Source organism: Odocoileus virginianus, chromosome 31 (assembly GCF_023699985.2).
Source record: "Odocoileus virginianus isolate 20LAN1187 ecotype Illinois chromosome 31, Ovbor_1.2, whole genome shotgun sequence".
NCBI classification, from domain to species: domain Eukaryota; kingdom Metazoa; phylum Chordata; class Mammalia; order Artiodactyla; family Cervidae; genus Odocoileus; species Odocoileus virginianus.
In genome coordinates, this window is record NC_069704.1 from 42,076,945 (window position 1) to 42,094,407 (window position 17,463).

A 17,463-nucleotide genomic window follows, 5' to 3' on the forward strand; every position below is an offset into this window, starting at 1 on the left:
TACCAGAATAAGTTGGTCTTTCCTGCCTCATTTTCTCTTGTATGGTAAATAAAGATGTACAGTTGATGCCACTTTATGAAGTAAACACACACAATATAGTTTACATCCAATCAGAGTCTATAAATTTCCTATTTTAACTTTTCACACATATTTTGTAGAATATTAGTATAAAATTGCCAGTAATGCTTTCTTAGAAAGGACTGTTGTTTTTTTTTTTCTTCTCTGAAATGGTCTCTCTTAATGTTTAATTTTTATGTGTTTATTGATCCTTGAAATTCACACCTGGGGATTGCTATGTATATTCTTATCTGGACATTTTGAAGTCTACCTTCTATTTGCAACCTTCCCTGAGATCCCCAAACAGTGGTTCTCAGTGTGGGGTGACTGTGCCCTTCAGGGGATATTTGACAATGTTGTAATCACTTGGGGAGAAGGCTGTATTGACATCTAGTGGGTAGAGGTCAGGGATGCTTGTAACATCATCCTGCAACACACAGGACAGATTATCCCAAACGAAGAATTGTTGATGTTGTTGTTTAGCCCCTTAGTTGTGTCTGACTTTGTGACCCCAGGGCCTGTAGCCCACCAGGTTCCTCTTTCCATGTGATTCTCCAGGCAAGAAGACTGGAGTGGGTAGCCATCTCCTTCTCCAGGGGATTTCCCAACTCAGGGATTGAACCCATACCCCCTGCATTGGCAGGAGGATTCTTTACTACCATGCCACCTGGGAGTTATCCAGCCTCAAATGTCAGTGGTGCCAAGTTTGAGAAACCCTGCTCCAGACCAATCTGAGTTTTCTCCCTTATGGTATTTCCAGCATTTTCTGTGTGTTGTAATTCTGGACATGTACTTATCTTGCATCTGGTTTTGTATTGTTCTCTTGATTGTTTCCATCGCTGAGCAAATGTGAATTTTGATCCCAGGTCTTTCATTTATCCAGTTGTATAATTTTGGCTAAGTCTAATTTGGCTAAGGCTAAACTATTCTATGCTTCAACATCCCTATCTGTAACATGAGATAATAATATTTAATTTAGGGGTGGTTTTAATGATCAAAGTCAATGCACATAGATAATGCTAGTTGACATTTACTCAGTGTTTGCTGCAGGCCAAAGACTGTGCCAAATACTTTAGGTTTCTTATTTTTCACTTCTTCAATGCAACTCTGTAAGGTTAGTGTAACTATTACCCTTTTTCATTTCATATACATTTGGTAAACTCTAGCCATCTCTGTTATTACTGTTTCTTCTAGGTCGGGTGTTCTGTGCTGGGCTGAGGGTGGAAGGAAGACTGTCCTCTAGACCAGGGTGTCCAAAATCGCTGGGCAACTGACTAGTACCAGTCCATGGCCTGTTAGGAACCAGGCCACACAGCAGAAGGTGAACAATGAGCAAGCGAAGCTTCATCTATATTTAAAGCTGCCGCACATTGTTCTCATTACCTCTTGCCAGAGCAGCAGGGGCATTAGATTCTCATAGGAACATGGACCTGAACCCTAAAGTGAAGGCAGAATATCCTGAGATTGCCACAAAATAGAAATAAAGTGTAAAATAAATGTAATGCACTTAAATTATCTCAAAATCACAACCCATCTTGCAACCCCATCCCCACAATCCCATCCAAGGAAAAATTGTCTTCCATGAAACTGGTCCCTGGTGCCAAAAAGTTGGTGACTGCTTCTCTAGACTCTTGACCATGGGCATGTCAAGAGTCAAGGCATGTCAAGAGTTAAGAGTCTTGCATGTTAAGATTTGCCTTTCTTGGCCCATGTCTAGTTAGCAGGGAACTGGCTCCACTCCACATGTCTCCTCTACCTCCTAGAACCATCAAACTTGCCCAGGCATGTCCTTCTCATGAAGCAAGAGAACCAGCAAGTGCATTTAAAGCCTTTGCTTGCCTCCGGTCTGCTAACATCTCATTGGCCAAAGCAAGTCACATGGTCAAGTACTGAGTCAAGGCGTGGCGAAAGAGATGCCATCTGAGATGGGAGCCCACTGCAGAGAGAGATGGCAAAGGAAAGGCTGAAACCTCCAAGGCATCCTTGCATCTACTGCAGCTTTGCAATTATAAATCATTCTATCAGTCCCACTTGGAAGGAGCCCTGGGGCTCTCACCCCACCATAAAAATTGGTGTCAGCTTTGCAAGAAGTTCTCCTTCCCTCCTTCCTTCCATGGACTGTGCCACACACACTCCAGGACATCAGATGGTGAAGGTTCCCACCAGGGCCTGGTGATGCTGTCCTGCTCATGGGCTCTTGGCTGCAGGAGGCAGGCCTTCCAATTGTTTCCTGGGGAGCCAGAGAAAGGACAGTGCAGGTTTCCCCCTCACCCCCAACTATTAAAGCATTTGTAGACATAGCAAGAGATGTTAAACCAGGAGTGGGGAAAAGAGGCCACTTTGAAAAACCTTTAGAAAGCCTTCTCGCCCATCTGTTCAGCTCGTGGGAAGGCTCTGTTTCCCGTACTTAAAGGATTTGTAAATTCATTACCAACAAGTGAAATGTACAAAGCACACACAGAGACATCGAGGTCTGATTCACCATCTGCTGGGGAGTCGCATCCATGCAAACATAGCGGGGCTGTTCCCAGCCGGGCCCCAGACACTCCATGGGGCAGGGCAGGGCCCTTCCGTGTAGATCACTGCACCTGGGGAAGGGCTGCACTCTGGAGCAACTCTGCTGTCAACTCTGGAGCAACCGCCTCTTCCTCCCATTCAACCCTCTGGAGCTGGAGAAAACCAAAGGTTTGCCATAAAATGTAGAAAAACCTCATCATGGCTTTCCCAGACTCTTAGCAGAGATGGAGCAGAAAGTGAAAGTGTTAGTCGCTCAGTCGTGTCCAACTCTGCAGTCCCAAGGACTGTAAGCCTCCAGGCTCCTCTGTCCATGGGATTCTCTAGGCACAAATACTGGAGTGGGTAGCCAATTCCATTCTCCAGGGGATCTTCCCAATGCAAGGACTGAACCCAGGTCTCCTGAATTGCAGGCGGATTCTTTATTGTCTGAGCCACAGGGAAGCCCAAGAGATGGAGCAGAGTTTGCTGCATTTCCCTGGCCTCAGTGGGGCCAGCTTGGCTGGATGTCAGTGGGAAGAACCATTGGCATGGCTCTCTCTCTTGCTGAAGAGATCTTCCAAAGCCCTATCCCACCCTCTGTTATCGCTGGTTCCAGTGAAATCCATTCAGAGTTGGCCTTGGCAAAAGTGTGAAGGAGCAGAGTCTGTGCCTGGCCATTTCCCAGCTCCCTGCACCCCAGTGCTGCCTCCTAGCATCTACAGCTGTGACCTCATGACTACTTCATACAGGCTCCTACTTCCTCTCCCTCTGAGCCCAACAGGGGCTTCATGCTAAGCCCTCTTTGCTCTTTACCCTCCTCCCACCCCCCACCATCATGTCCTAGCTCGAACACCCCAGGTGCCCCATCCATGTGATTATACCAACTGCACTCCATGCAGATGGAGGCTTCTGCAGTGTTTCTCTGCTTGGGGGCCCCTGTTTCTTCAGGGTCAACCCTGACTCTCTCACCAGTCTTCCCAGGGAGAGGAGTGCTGACCCTAAGTCCAGGCTAGCTTCTCTGCACAGCTACCACCCCTGACATGGCCTGTCAGCCTCAGTCTTCCCCTTGTCGCCTTCCTCCCTTGTCAATAAGAAAGTCCTGTTAACCAGGATACACCTTCTGACCACCTGTCTGGACTCCACAATGATCCTGTCTTCTTCGTTGTAAGGCTGTTTGCTGAGCTTGCCTCCTTGGGCTCCCGCACACTGCCTGTAGGTGGACTATCCTCAGACACCTTTTCTGCCCCCTACATGTGCAGCGGGTCTCAGGGCCCACCATCCTGCCGTCCACTGGCTGCCTGGGTTTTCTTTCTGTGATGCATTTCCCAGGCATCCCCCTGTGGGAGTGCTCTGCATTTTCTGTGCCTGAGCAAAGATGCAAGACAGGGCTTAGGACCCCATAAATGCCCCAGCCTAATCACATACTAGCTGAGTCACCATTCACTCTTTCCACAAATATTTGTTGAGTACAGTGCCAGGCATATTTTAAACTGCTGGCTAAGTGAGCTAGGCAGGGTTCCTGCCATCTGGGAATTTATAATGAAATTGAAGGGAGACAGATGATAAAATCTAAATAAGAAAAAAATCCAAGTTGCAGTAAGTAGTTATATAAAGAGAAGGATGCAATAACCACATAGTAAGTCATTGAGATGGGGTGGTATTGACAGGGGAACATAGAGAATCTTGGTGAGTTCTATCTAAAGAGGTGCTTCTCACCAGGGACCTGTGTCAGAAGGATCCAAGAACCTAGTGAGCAGGGAAAAAAGAGTTCCAGGCAGAGGGAATGGCATGTGCAAATGTCCTGAGGCAAGAACGGGCCTGATGTGTCCCAGGAACAAGAAAGAAGACAAAGGTGAGTGTAGCCTAGCGAATAGCATGGGGAGTGATGCCTGGAGGGTGGAGAGGTAGGCAAGGGTCTGGACTACTGGGACATTAGGCTGTGGTAGATTTTATACCAAATGCAATGATAAACGTGTGTGAGGTTTTAGGCAGGAGAGAACTACAATCTGATTTACATTTTAGAAGAATGTTCTGGCTGCTGTAGGGAAAGTGGGAGAGAGATGCTGATGACTTGGGCTCCAGCAATAGCTGTGCAGATGATGAGAAACAGTCTGCTTGGGGGTGCACTTGAAGGTGGAGACAAGAGGATTCACTGACATATTAGATGTGAGCTAATGGAAGGAAGCATCAAAGCTAAGCATGAGAAAGTCTCCTCCCTGTGATGAACTCTGGTGTCCTCCCTATAAAAAGGCTACATATTTCAATGGGCATTAGACAGTAAAAAGACTGTATGATTAAATGTGAACCTGGCTCTGATTGAGATCTTATTTTGGCAACAAAACAAATAAGCAGAAACATACCACAATGCCCTAGCCTGCCAAGGACAGTACTTTGATGGAGATTGTTGGACTCACCATGTTCTTCTTCTCCTTTTCCCCTCTGTATGCGCAACCCTGGGACATCATTGTCCTTCTCACCCTCCTTGAGCTGGCTCACTCCTTACTGGTCCTTCAGGTCCCAGCTAGCTCTGGATGATCAGGACTTCTCAGACAAGACTGTTCCTCTCATCCTGCTACTGATACTGCTGGGCTGTTCGTCTATTTCCCTTTTTAGTTTATAGCTCTTTCATGACTGATCTAAATCCCCACTGTCTGGCAGAGTTTCCAGCTCCTGGTGGTTACCCCAGTTTGTCGACTTGGTTAAGAAGCTTTTTCCCTCCATTTCCCAACTTCCTAGCCACCTTGCTGCTGTCTCCTGGGATACGAGTCCTCTCTGCCTGCTCAAATCCCAATCAACCTTCAAGACCCAGAGCAACTGCCTTCTGCTCCATTGAGATGCCCAGCTCATGTTCATGCTTCTCTCCCTGGCACTGCTCACTTTTCCTCACTGCTCCGTACAGACGAGTTGACAGAGTAGATCTGATGCTGCTATTCTTAGAAAAGCCTGCTTGTAAGGTTGGCCCTTGGCTAGTAAGCAGGTCTCTATAGTCACAGAACCTTGCCCAAATGGTAAAAGTGGCTTGCTGTGTCTAGACTGTTTGTGCTGAATATGTGCTTTCCTTCCAGAAGACTGGAGTTTTGGTCCAGTCCACACGCATAGACATGTGCCTATGTGACCAGCCCCCATTAATAATCTCAGGTGCTGTGTTTCTGATGGGTTTCTCTGGGCAGAAAGGTCACAAATGTGTCTAGACTGTTTGTGCTGAATATGTGACTTCCTTCCAGAAGACTGGAGTTTTGGTCCAGTCCACATGCATAGACATGTGCCTATGTGACCAGCCCCCATTAATAATCTCAGGCTCTGTGTTTCTGTTGGGTTTCTCTGGGCAGAAAGGTCACAAATGTGTCATTGCAATTTTATTGCTGAGGGAAAAGTGTGTGCTGTGTGTTCAGTCTTGGGAAGGAGAGAACAAGAGGAAGCCTGCACATGGGTTCCCCCAGAAGCCCACTGAGCCCTTTTGCCTTATGATCCAGCTGCGTGTCTTTACGGTGTATGCATGCTAACTTGCTTCAGTTGTATCTGACTCTTCGTGACCCCGTGGGCTGTAGCCCACCAGGTTCCTCTGTCCATGGGATCCTCCAGAGAAGAATACTGAAGTGGGTTGCTGTGCCCCCCTCCAGGGGATCTTCCAAACCTAGGGTTTGAACATGCATCTCTTGTTTCTCCTGCATTGGCAGCTGCGTTCTTTACCAGTAGCACCACCATCATTGTAATAAACATTAGCCATGAGTACAATTATATGCTGTGTCCTGTAACTCCCTCTCGTGAACATCCAAACATAGTCCTGTGGGCCCCTGACACCTACTCATTTGGAATCTCAGCGTTACTGTACCATTATGTGACTGCTTTTTATTGTGACATAATGAATTCTTTGTATGTAGGCCTTGTATCCCCTCCCACAGGATCCTGAAAGACAGAAATATGCCTTATATGTACTTCTATCTTATACAAATCATTGCACAAAACACCCAGAAGAAACCCAAGAAATACCTGCTGAGATAATGAATGAATAAATGAAAGAAACATCAAGGCCACCAGTGGTTGGGGACATGGTTTCATGGCAGACTACGGGCAGGTAGCAGAGATGCTTTAATGCAGGTAGCGTTCAGTGTCCTAACTCCTGGGGCCACAGAAAACTGAATTGATTTGACTCCAGTAGAGTTTCCAGGTAATTCCTGGAATCATAAGGCAGCCAAGGAAGGTATTGCTACAACTCCAGGGAGATAGAGACTGCTTGGCACAGATGCAAGAAGAAATATCGATGCAGACCCAGAGCTGTTTGCAAACTGTATGTCTAGAGCCCAGAGACTCACGTCCTCAGCATTGTACCTTGTACCAGACGGTTTCAGAGCCTCTGTTTGTTTGTGTATTTGTAGCTCCAGAAGTATAGGGAGGTGGTCACGTTTGCATGTAAACATAGATGTGTGTTCAAGCATGCATGCTAAGTCGCTTCAGTCGTGTCTGACTCTGCGACTCTATGGACTATGGCACACCAGGCTCTTCTATCCAAGGGATTCTCCAGGCAAGAACACTGGAGAGGGTTGCCATGCCTTCCTCTAGGGGACTTTCCCAGTCCAGGGATTAAATCCAGGTCTCTTATGCCTCCTGCACTGGCAGGCTTTTTTTTTTTAACCACTAGTGTCACCTGGGAAGCCCTGTAAACATAGACACTTCACCACATTTACTTGCAAAATTATGTGAATAGGCATATGTGCTCATATATGCATGAACAGACATGTTTCATATATGCTTGTGTGTGTGAGCTCAAATGAGTTTGCACAGGTTTGCAAGCATAACAACATGAGTTCATGCACTTGGAGTATGTGGGCATGTATTTTTGCATGCACCCAGGCACGCTGGAGTGAGTCTGTGGACATGTGTGCACGTGCATACTGATCTTTTCTTATCTTTAATAACAGCTGCTTTAATAACATCTGCAGCTGAGCGACCACACTAACTGCTGCGGCCCCACCATGCTATCAGGATTGCTTCAGCCCTTTCAGGATTACCAGCGCGCAGTGCAGTTTAAATATATCTCCAGGCTTAATCCCTAAACAAAGATGCAATGATTTCTGCTAAATGTGTTGGATTATTTATTAAGATAAAGTCAAGGATACGAGAAGCCACATCTAGTGGGATGGTGATTACCATTCAAGATGGGAGGTCATCAAAGATGTACCCCCATCCTTCCCCACCTCCCCACCCAGGGAGGGAGGGAAGGAGGGAGGGAGGATGGGAGGAGGTCAAAAGAAAGGAAAAGTCAGTGAATGATTAAAATAGCCTGATTGCGAGAGGCAGAGGGGCCATCATCCTGGGCGACAGCAGGTCATGTACACACAAGCGCCAGCACACTCAGTAGCCGTGGGATAAGGCTCAGGCCACTTAGCAAGGGTCACGGACCAGGACTGGACCCTGAGTGAGAATCCACTGTGAGTGTACGAAGGACAATTAAGCAGCTTCTACTTTCAAGGAATTTCCAGCTGAGTGGTGGGCCAGGGGAATAGAGAGAGCCATCACTGACCCAGAGGAAACTTCTGGGCAAATTGGGAAGCTGCTCCCAACCCCATCTTCCAGGTGCACACAGTCATGGACCAGGAAGCATAGCTGGGTGGGTGAGCTAGGGGGGATTTCAGCTCATCAGGTACCCTTGCATACTGAGCCTGAATGATTCAGATATAGCACCTTGAGCCCATTGAGAGAAGGCCAGAGGGATGAATGTGGATGAAGCCTGGCCTGCTCCAGGGAGCAGGTGGGCCTAAGGAAGGATAATCAAAGAAACTGCTTCTCACCTTGATTCTGCCACATCTGGAGTCAGCGTGCTCCCTTCTCCTCTGACCCATATCCCCAGACTTCCTGCTGCTTTCAACAGGCAGTTCTTGGTGTACAGAAACAGCTCAGATTTGGAATCTGGAAATGGAGTTAAAGTCAGAAATAGCCACAGCTTTCTGTGTGAGCTTGGATGAGTAACTGAACTTCACACTTCAATCTCTTCAGTAAAATGGGATGACATGATTTTTTTTTAATGTGTTGAGGTACAACTGAGACAGAAATTATTCCACAAGCCAACGTGTGTAACCCATGTTACATGTCATACGGTGAAATGAGAAGTCACAGTCCTAACCTGAATGAAAAGGCAATTCATGTGTTTACTGATATGGTTGGATTAAATCTATCATTCTATTTTTTGTACTTACCTTCTCTGTTCTTTTTATAATTTCTTTTGTATTGACTGATTTTTAAAAAATTGTATTCCCCCTTTCTCTTTGGTAGCCATAAATTTATTTTCTGTCAGTTCGTCCATTTCTGCTTTGTTAAAAAGTTCATTTGCATCATTTTTTAGATTCCACATATAAGTGATATCATAGGATATTTTCTCTACCTGACTTCACTTAGTGTGATAATCTCTGGGTCCATCTATTTTACTGCAGATGGCATTGTTTCATTCTTTTTAATGGCTTAGTAGTATTCCATTGTATATATGTACCATTTCTTCTTTATTCGTCTTTTGGTGGACACTTACATTGTCTCCATATCTTGGCTGTTGTAAATAGTGTTGCTGTGAACATTGGGGTGCCTGTAGCTTTTCAAATTAGGATTTTCATCTTCGCCAGACATATGTTCAGGAGTGAAATTGCTAGGTTGTCTTGTAGCTCTGCTGTTAGTTTTCTAAGGAACCTCTATGCAGTTCTCCATAGAGAACATTAGTGGCTGCACTAGTTCATGTTCCCACCAGCAGTGTGGGAGAATTCCCTTTCTCTTCACATCCTCTCCATCATTCATTACTTGTAGACTTTTCAGTGATGGCCTTTCTGACTGGGGTGAGATGATACCTTGCTGTGGTCGGACTGATGAATTTTTATTATACTTTTTTATCCCTTTTGTTGACTTATTAACTACAATTCTTTGTTGTATTATTTTGATAATTTTTTTCAGGATTATAGGACACATTTTAACTTATCAGTCTACCTTCAAAGAACGTTGTGTCACTTCATGTACAGTATAAAACCTTACAATGATATATGTCCACTTGTTCTTCGTTCAATTGTTGTCAGACAATTTCCTTCTCTACATATGATAGAAACAACACCACACTTTTCTTTGAACAATGAATTACCTTTCAAAGAGATTTAAATAAAAAAGAAAAAATATATATATACATATACTTACTCACATAGTTATCATTTTCTACACTGTTCACTCCTGGATGTTGATATGTATTTTTATTTAGTTTCACTTTCTTTTTGCATTTCTTGTAGTGCCAGTTTGCTGGCACCTAATTCTTTCAGATTTTGCATGTCTTTATTGCCTTTGTTTTAAAAGGTATTTTTACTTGGTATAGAATGGGAGGTTGGGAGTGTTACTCTTTCAGTAATTAAAAGATGTTTTCCTACTATCTTCTTGTTTACATTGTTTCTGTTATCTTTTTTCAGAACTATGCTGTTATATTTATTCCTCTGTACATAATGTGTCTTTTCCTCTAGCTATCTAAAAGATAGGATTTTAACATTTATCACTCATTTTAAACAACTACGATAATGTTTTATTTAGCAAAATCCAATACACATTACTGAGAAAATATTTTAGCAAGTTAAAAAAAACTTTTTAATCTGATAATGGTAATCCACAAAATTCTACAGCTAACATTGTACTTAATGATTTTCCCTAAGATCAGGAATGTCCACCCAACTCCTTCTATTCAATATTGTGCTAGAGATGATAGCCAGTGCAATAAAATATGATAAAGAAAAGAATAAGTGAAATGTCTTTATATACGAACAATGTGTCTATATCAACATGAATATCTTTGTAGAAAATTCTATGAGATATTATATAAATAAAATATATAACATATGGTTTGGTTTAGTGGTGGTTTAGTTGCTAAGTCATGCCCAACTCTTTGTGACCCCATGGACTGTAGTCTGCCAGGCTCCTCTGTCCATGGGATTCTTCAGGCAAGAATAGTAGAGTGGGTTGCCATTTCCTTCTCCATATTATTTCTACCAGAACTAGTAAGTTTGACAAATTGCAAGATGAGATCTATGTATAAAGTCAATTTCATTTCTATATATTAACAAGAATCAAAAATTGAAATTTTAAAAAATAGCTCTTATAATATCTTTAAAGATAGAAAATACTTGACAAAAGATTTCCTGTTCACCGAAAACTAAAAAAAAAAAAAAATTGCTGACAAACTACGTAAGTCCTAAATAAATGAGAGTTAAACACCATGTTGGTAAATTGGCAGATTAATGTTGTTAGGTGACAAATCTTCACAAATAGATCTATAGATTCAGTGCAATCCCAATTAAAATCTTAATAAGATTTTAGGTAGAAATTGAAAAGTCAGTTCTAAGATTCACATGGACATATAGAGAATCTAGACTCCACAAAATAACTTTAATAAAGGTGAAGAACTAACACTGCTTAACTTAAAAACTTACTATAAAGCTGCAATAATCAACAAACAAGTATGATTTTGACATAAAGTTAGACAAATAATACAATTGCATAGAATTGAGAGTCCAGAAATAAACCCACACAAATATGCAGTACTGATTTTTTACAAAATTTCAGAGGACATTCTGTGTAACAAGAATTAAAAAAAAATTGCTGGAACAGTTGAATATTTATATGCAAGATCTATACTCCTCATCTGTTAATAAAGTAATTCAAATTGGATCATAGACCTAAGTATAAAGCTCTAATAAACTTCTATGGGAAAATTCTCATTGAACTCTAGGGAAAATTCTCGTTGACTTAGAGTTGAGCCAAGGTTTCTTAGGTATGACACCAAAAAGTTGTTCCATTAATAAACAAGAAAACAAAATAAATGATCAGTTGGACTTCATAAAAATGAAAGCTTCTGTTCTTTTCAAGTCTCTATTCAAGTAGTGAAAAGACAAACCATACTCTGAGAGAAAATATTTGCAAAGTATTTGTCTCACAAAGGATTTGTATTCAGATTATATTAAGTAATTCTCCAAACTCAATAGTAAGAAAACAAATAGCCAAATTTTAAAAAATGGGCAAGAGATTTGAACAGACACCTTCCAGTACTTGGATGCAATCTCAAAAATGACAGAATGATTTTTGTTCATTTCCAAGGCAAACCATTCAATATCACAGTAATCCAAGTCTATGCCCCAACCAGTAATGCTGAAGAAGCTGAACAGTTCTATGAAGACCTACAAGACCTTCTAGAACTAACACTGAAAAAAGATGTCCTTTTCATTATAGGGGACTAGAATGCAAAAATAGGAAGTCAAGAAACACCTGGAGTAACAGGCAAAGGTGGCCTTGGAATATGGAATGAAGCAGGGCAAAGGCTAATAGAGTTTTGCCAAGAGAACGCACTGGTCATAGCAAACACCCTCTTCCAACAACACAAGAGAAGACTCTATACACGGACATCACCAGATGTTTGACACAGAAATCAAATTGATTATATTCTTTTCAGCCAAAGATGGAGAAGCTCTATACAGTCAGCAAAAACAAGACCGGGAGCTGACTGTGGCTCAGATCATGAACTCTTTTTTTTTTTTTTTCATTTATTTTTATTAGTTGGAGGCTAATTACCTTACAATATTGTAGTGGGTTTTGCCATACATTGACATGAATCAGCCATGGAGTTACATGTATTCCCCATCCCAATCCCCCCTCCCACCTCCCTCTCCACCCAATTCCTCTGGGTCTTCCCAGTGCACCAGGCCCGAGCACTTGTCGCATGCATCCAACCTGGGCTGGTGATCTGTTTCACTATAGATAATATACATGTTTCGATGCTGTTCTCTCGATATATCCCACCCTCGCCTTCTCCCACATAGTCCAAAAGTCTGTTCTGTAGATCATGAACTCTTTATTGCCAAATTCAGACTTAAATTGAAGAAAGTGGAAAAAACCACTAGACCATTCAGGTATGACCTAAATCAAATCCCTTATGACTATATAGTGGAAGTGAGAAATACATTTAAGGGACTAGATCTGATAGACAGAGTGCCTGATGAACTATGGATGGAGGTACATTGTGCAGGAGACAGAACTAAACACCAATCCCAAGAAAAACAAATGCAAAAAATCAAAATGACTGTCCGAGGAGGACTTACAAATAACTGTGAAAACAAGGGAAGTGAAAAGCAAAGGAGAAAAGGAAAGATATATCCATTTCAATGCAGAGTTCCAAAGAATAGCAAGGAGAGATAAGAAAGCCTTCCTCTGTGATCAGTACAAAGAAATAGAGGAAAATGATAGAATGGGAAAAGACTAGAGATCTCTTCAAGAAAATTAGAGATACCAAGGGAACATTTCATGCAAAGATGGGCTCAATAAAAGACAGAAATGGTATGGGCCTAACAGAAGCAGAACATATTAAGAAGAGGTGGCAAGAATACACAGAAAAACTGTACGAAAAAGATCTTCATGACCCAGATAATCACGATGGTGTGATCATTCACCTAGAGCCAGACATCCTGGAATGTGAAGTCAAGTGGGCCTTAGAAAGCATCACTATGAACAAAGCTAGTGGAGGTGATGGAATTTCAGTTGAGCTATTTCAAATCCTAAAAGATGATGTTGTGAAAGTGCTGCACTCAATATGCCAGCAAATTTGGAAAATTCAGCAGTGGCCACAGGACTGGAAAAGGTCAGTTTTCATTCCAATCCCAAAGAAAGGCAATGCCAAAGAATACTCAAACTACCGCACAATTGCACTCATCTCACACGCTAGTAAATGATGTTTAAAATTCTCCAAGCCAGGCTTCAGCAATACGTGAACCACAAACTTCCATATGTTCAAGCTGGTTTTAGAAAAGGCAGAGGAACCAGAGATCAAATTGCCAACATTCTCTGGATCATTGAAAAATCAAGAGACAGAAAAACATCTATTTCTGCTTCATTGACTATGCCAAAGCCTTTGACTGGGTGGATCACAATAAACTGTGGAAAATTCTGAAAGAGATGTGAATACCAGACCACCTGACCTGCCTCCTGAGAAACCTGTAGGCAGGTCAGGAAGCAACAGTTAGAACTGGACATGGAACAACAGACTGGTTCCAAATAGGAAAAGGAGTACATCAAGGCTGTATATTGTCACCCTGCTTATTTAACTTATATGCAGAGTACATCATGAGAAATGCTGGGCTAGTGGAAGCACAAGCTGAAATCAAGATTGCAGGGAGAAATATCAATAACCTCAGATATGCAGATGACACCACCCTTATGACAGAAAGTGAAGAAGAACTAAAGAGCCTCTTGATGAAAGTGAAAGAGGAGAGTAAAAAAGTTGGCTTAAAGCTCAACATTCAGAAAACTAAGATCATGGCATCCAGTCCCATCACTTTTTGGCAGATAGATGGGTAAATAGTGGAAACAGTGACTGACTTTATTTTTCTGGGCTCCAAAATCACTGCAGATGGTGATTGCAGCCATGAGATTAAAAGATGCTTACTCCTTGGAAGGAAAGTTATGATGAACCTAGATAGCATATTACAAAGCGGAGACATTACTTTGTCAACAAAGGTCCATCTGGTCAAGGCTATGGTTTTTCCAGTGGTCATGTATGGATGTGAGAGTGGGACTGTGAAGAAAGCTGAGTGCCGAAAATTGATGCTTTTGAACTGTGGTGTTGGAGAAGACTCTTGAGAGTCCCTTGGACTGCAAGGAGATTCAACCAGTCCATCCTAAAGGAGATCAGTCCTGGGTGTTCATTGGAAGGACTGATGTTGAAGCTGAAACTCCAATACTTGGGCCACCTGAAATGAAGAGCTGACTCATCGGAAAAGACCCTAATAATGGGAAAGATTGAGGGCAGGAAAAGAAGGGGACGACAGAGGATGAGATGGTTGGATGGCAACACCGACTCATTGGACATGGGTTTGGGTGGACTCCGGGCGTTGGTGAAGGACAGAGAGGCCTGGCGTGCTGCGGTTCATGGGGTTGCAACGAGTCGGACACGACTGAGCGACTGAACTGAACTTACCAAAGAAATATGCAGATGGCAAAATAAGAAGGCAACTAAAAAGTTGTTGAGCAATATTAGCTTTTAGGAAATGCAAATTAAAGCAATAGAAAGCCACTACATGTCTACTGAAATGGCTAAAATTAAAAAGATTGATATTATGATGTATTGGAGGGGGTTATGGCAAAGCTGGAACTCTCATAACTTTTGTTGGGTTTGATGTTACAACTACTTGGGAAAACATTTGAATCTTTTTTTTTTGTTGTTCTCTTTTCTTTTTTTTTTCATTTATTTTATTAGTTGGAAGCTAATTACTTTACAATATTGTAGTGGTTTTTGCCATACATTGACATGAATCAGCCATGGATTTACACGTGTTCCCCATCCTGAACCCCCCCCCTTCCCTCCCCATCCCATCCCTCTGGTTTTAAATTAAACACAGAGATTTCCCTTGTGGGCCAGTGGTTGATAATCCATCTTCCAATACAAGGGCCATGGCTTCAATCCCTGATCAGGGAACTAAGATCCCACATGCTGTGAAGCAACTAAGCCTGAATACCATCAGCACTGAGTCCACGCACTCTAGAGCCCATGTGCCGCAGAAAGACAAGGCTGTGCCACAACTAAAGAAGCCCATACGCTGCCACCAAAAGAGCATGCATGCCAAGGCAAAGACCCAGTGCCGCCAAAAATAAAATAAAGTAAATTTTAAAAAATTATAAAAACAGAAAAAAGAAAAATTTTAAAAATTAAAAAATAAAAATACACATGTCATATGATCTAGTCATTTTATCCTTAAGTATGTAACCTATAAGAAAGGAAAGCTTAAGTCCATATAGAGGTTGTACTTCAGTGCTCCTAGCAGCTCTATTTGTAATACCCCCAAACTAGCAACTATATAAACATCCATCAACAGGTGAATGGTCAACTGTGGCATATCCATACAGTGGGATATGCCAGGATATAAAAGGGAATGATTTCTTGACTTTTTGCCATCTATGTTGACATTTATCAACATGGATGAATCTGAAAATAATTATGTTGAATAAAAATTTAAAAAACAGACCAAAAGAGGATGCATTCTGTCCAGTCCCATCTATGCAAGTTCATAGATTACACAATCACAATCTAGTATATAATGACAGATCATGAATTTCTTGGCAAGAGTAGGGTGGAGTGAGGAGAGCAGAAAGGAGGCCAAGCCGCAGGAGGAAAATTTGGGAGATGGAGCTTTATATTCATTATCTTGATTATGGTGATGGTTTCATGGGTATACCAGATGTCAAAACTTACCAAATGGTTCCTTTAAATATGTATAGTTTACCTTTCAATTGTCTTCATCCAATTACCCCTTCTAAGATAAAGAAATACTAAATATGTCATATACAACATGGTAAATGTAGTTAACACTGCTGTATATTATATATGCAAGTTAGAGTAAATCCTGAGTTCTCATCACAGGGATATTTTTTGTTCCATTTCTTTAATTGTATATCTATATAAGATGATGGATATTCACTAAATTTATTGTGATAATCACTTCAAGATGTATATAAGTCAGATTATTCTGCTATATCCATTAAATTTACACAGTGCTGCATGTCAATTGTATCTCAAAAAAAAAAACTGGAAGAAAAAAATATGGGTGGTTTATGGTATGTCAGTTATACTTCAATTAGACTGTTGAAGAAATTCAAAATAAAATAATAGATAGGTTTTGATTAATTGATGACAAAGACGGGGGCTTCATAATGGATATCTGGAGAAACATGCTATTCAGGTAAATCCATATTTGTTGATTCAATCCATATGATATTTATATAATTATCATTAAGCATGTAACAATAGCCTGATGCTAAAAAAAATTCATTGATCTGAACCACAGAGTGAATGCATTTATTGTCCATAAATTAAACATCTTGTGGGGCAAAAAGACAACCAGAAAGCTTTTAAGGTGAGATACAAGGATAACCGGAGCCATGGATGCTCATTGTAAGTCTAAGTAGATTTGACACATTGAAGACTTGCAAAAAATGATAAATTCACTCTTTGAAGAGACATCAAATACCTGTTCCAGTTACTCCTCTGCATTGAGCAAGGGCTGAACCCTGCCTTGCTCTCTCTGAATGGTCCATTATTCACAAGATGGACACAGGGAAACATGCATAATGAAAGGGCTATGAAGATCCACCTTTGTTGACGAAGGTCCATATAGTCAAAGCGATGTTTTATCCAGTACTCAGGTATGGATGTGAGAGTTGGATCATAAAGAAGGCTGAGGACCAAAGAATTGATCCTTTCAAAGTGTGGTACTGGAGAAGACTCTTGAGAGCCCCCTGGACAGCAAGATCAAACCAGTCCTTCCTAAAGGAAATCAGTGTTGAATTTTCATTGGAAGGACTGATGCTGAAGATGAAGCTCCAATAATTTGGCCACCTGATGTGAACAGCTGACTCATTGGAAGATTGATGCTGGGTAAGGTTGAGGGCAGGAGGAGAAGGGGATGACAGAGGATGAGATAGTTGAATAGCATCACAGACTTGATGCACAGGAGTTTGAGCAAATTCTGGGAGACAGTGAAGGACAGGGAAGCCTGGTGTGTTGCAGTCCATAAGGTCACAAAGAGTCTGACATGACTTAGTGACAGAACAGCAACAAAAATCACACCATTTGCCCACTCCACTGATTTTTCCAGGATCTCCAAGGTTTGGCTCTGGTCACCACTGCATCTCACTTCCTGGTCCTATTCTAGCAATTCTAACCTAAGCATGAATAATTCCCCTTTATTTTGGTTTATTGTATACAATTTTGGGGGTTTTGAGAAGGAACTTTACTAAAGGATGCAGAGAAAAATAGAATAAGCCAGACAGAAGTGTGAACAAAAAGAAATGATGAAATAACAGAGCAAAGAGTTTTTTCTTATAATCAGACTGGCTACTGTACTTTAATGGGCACTC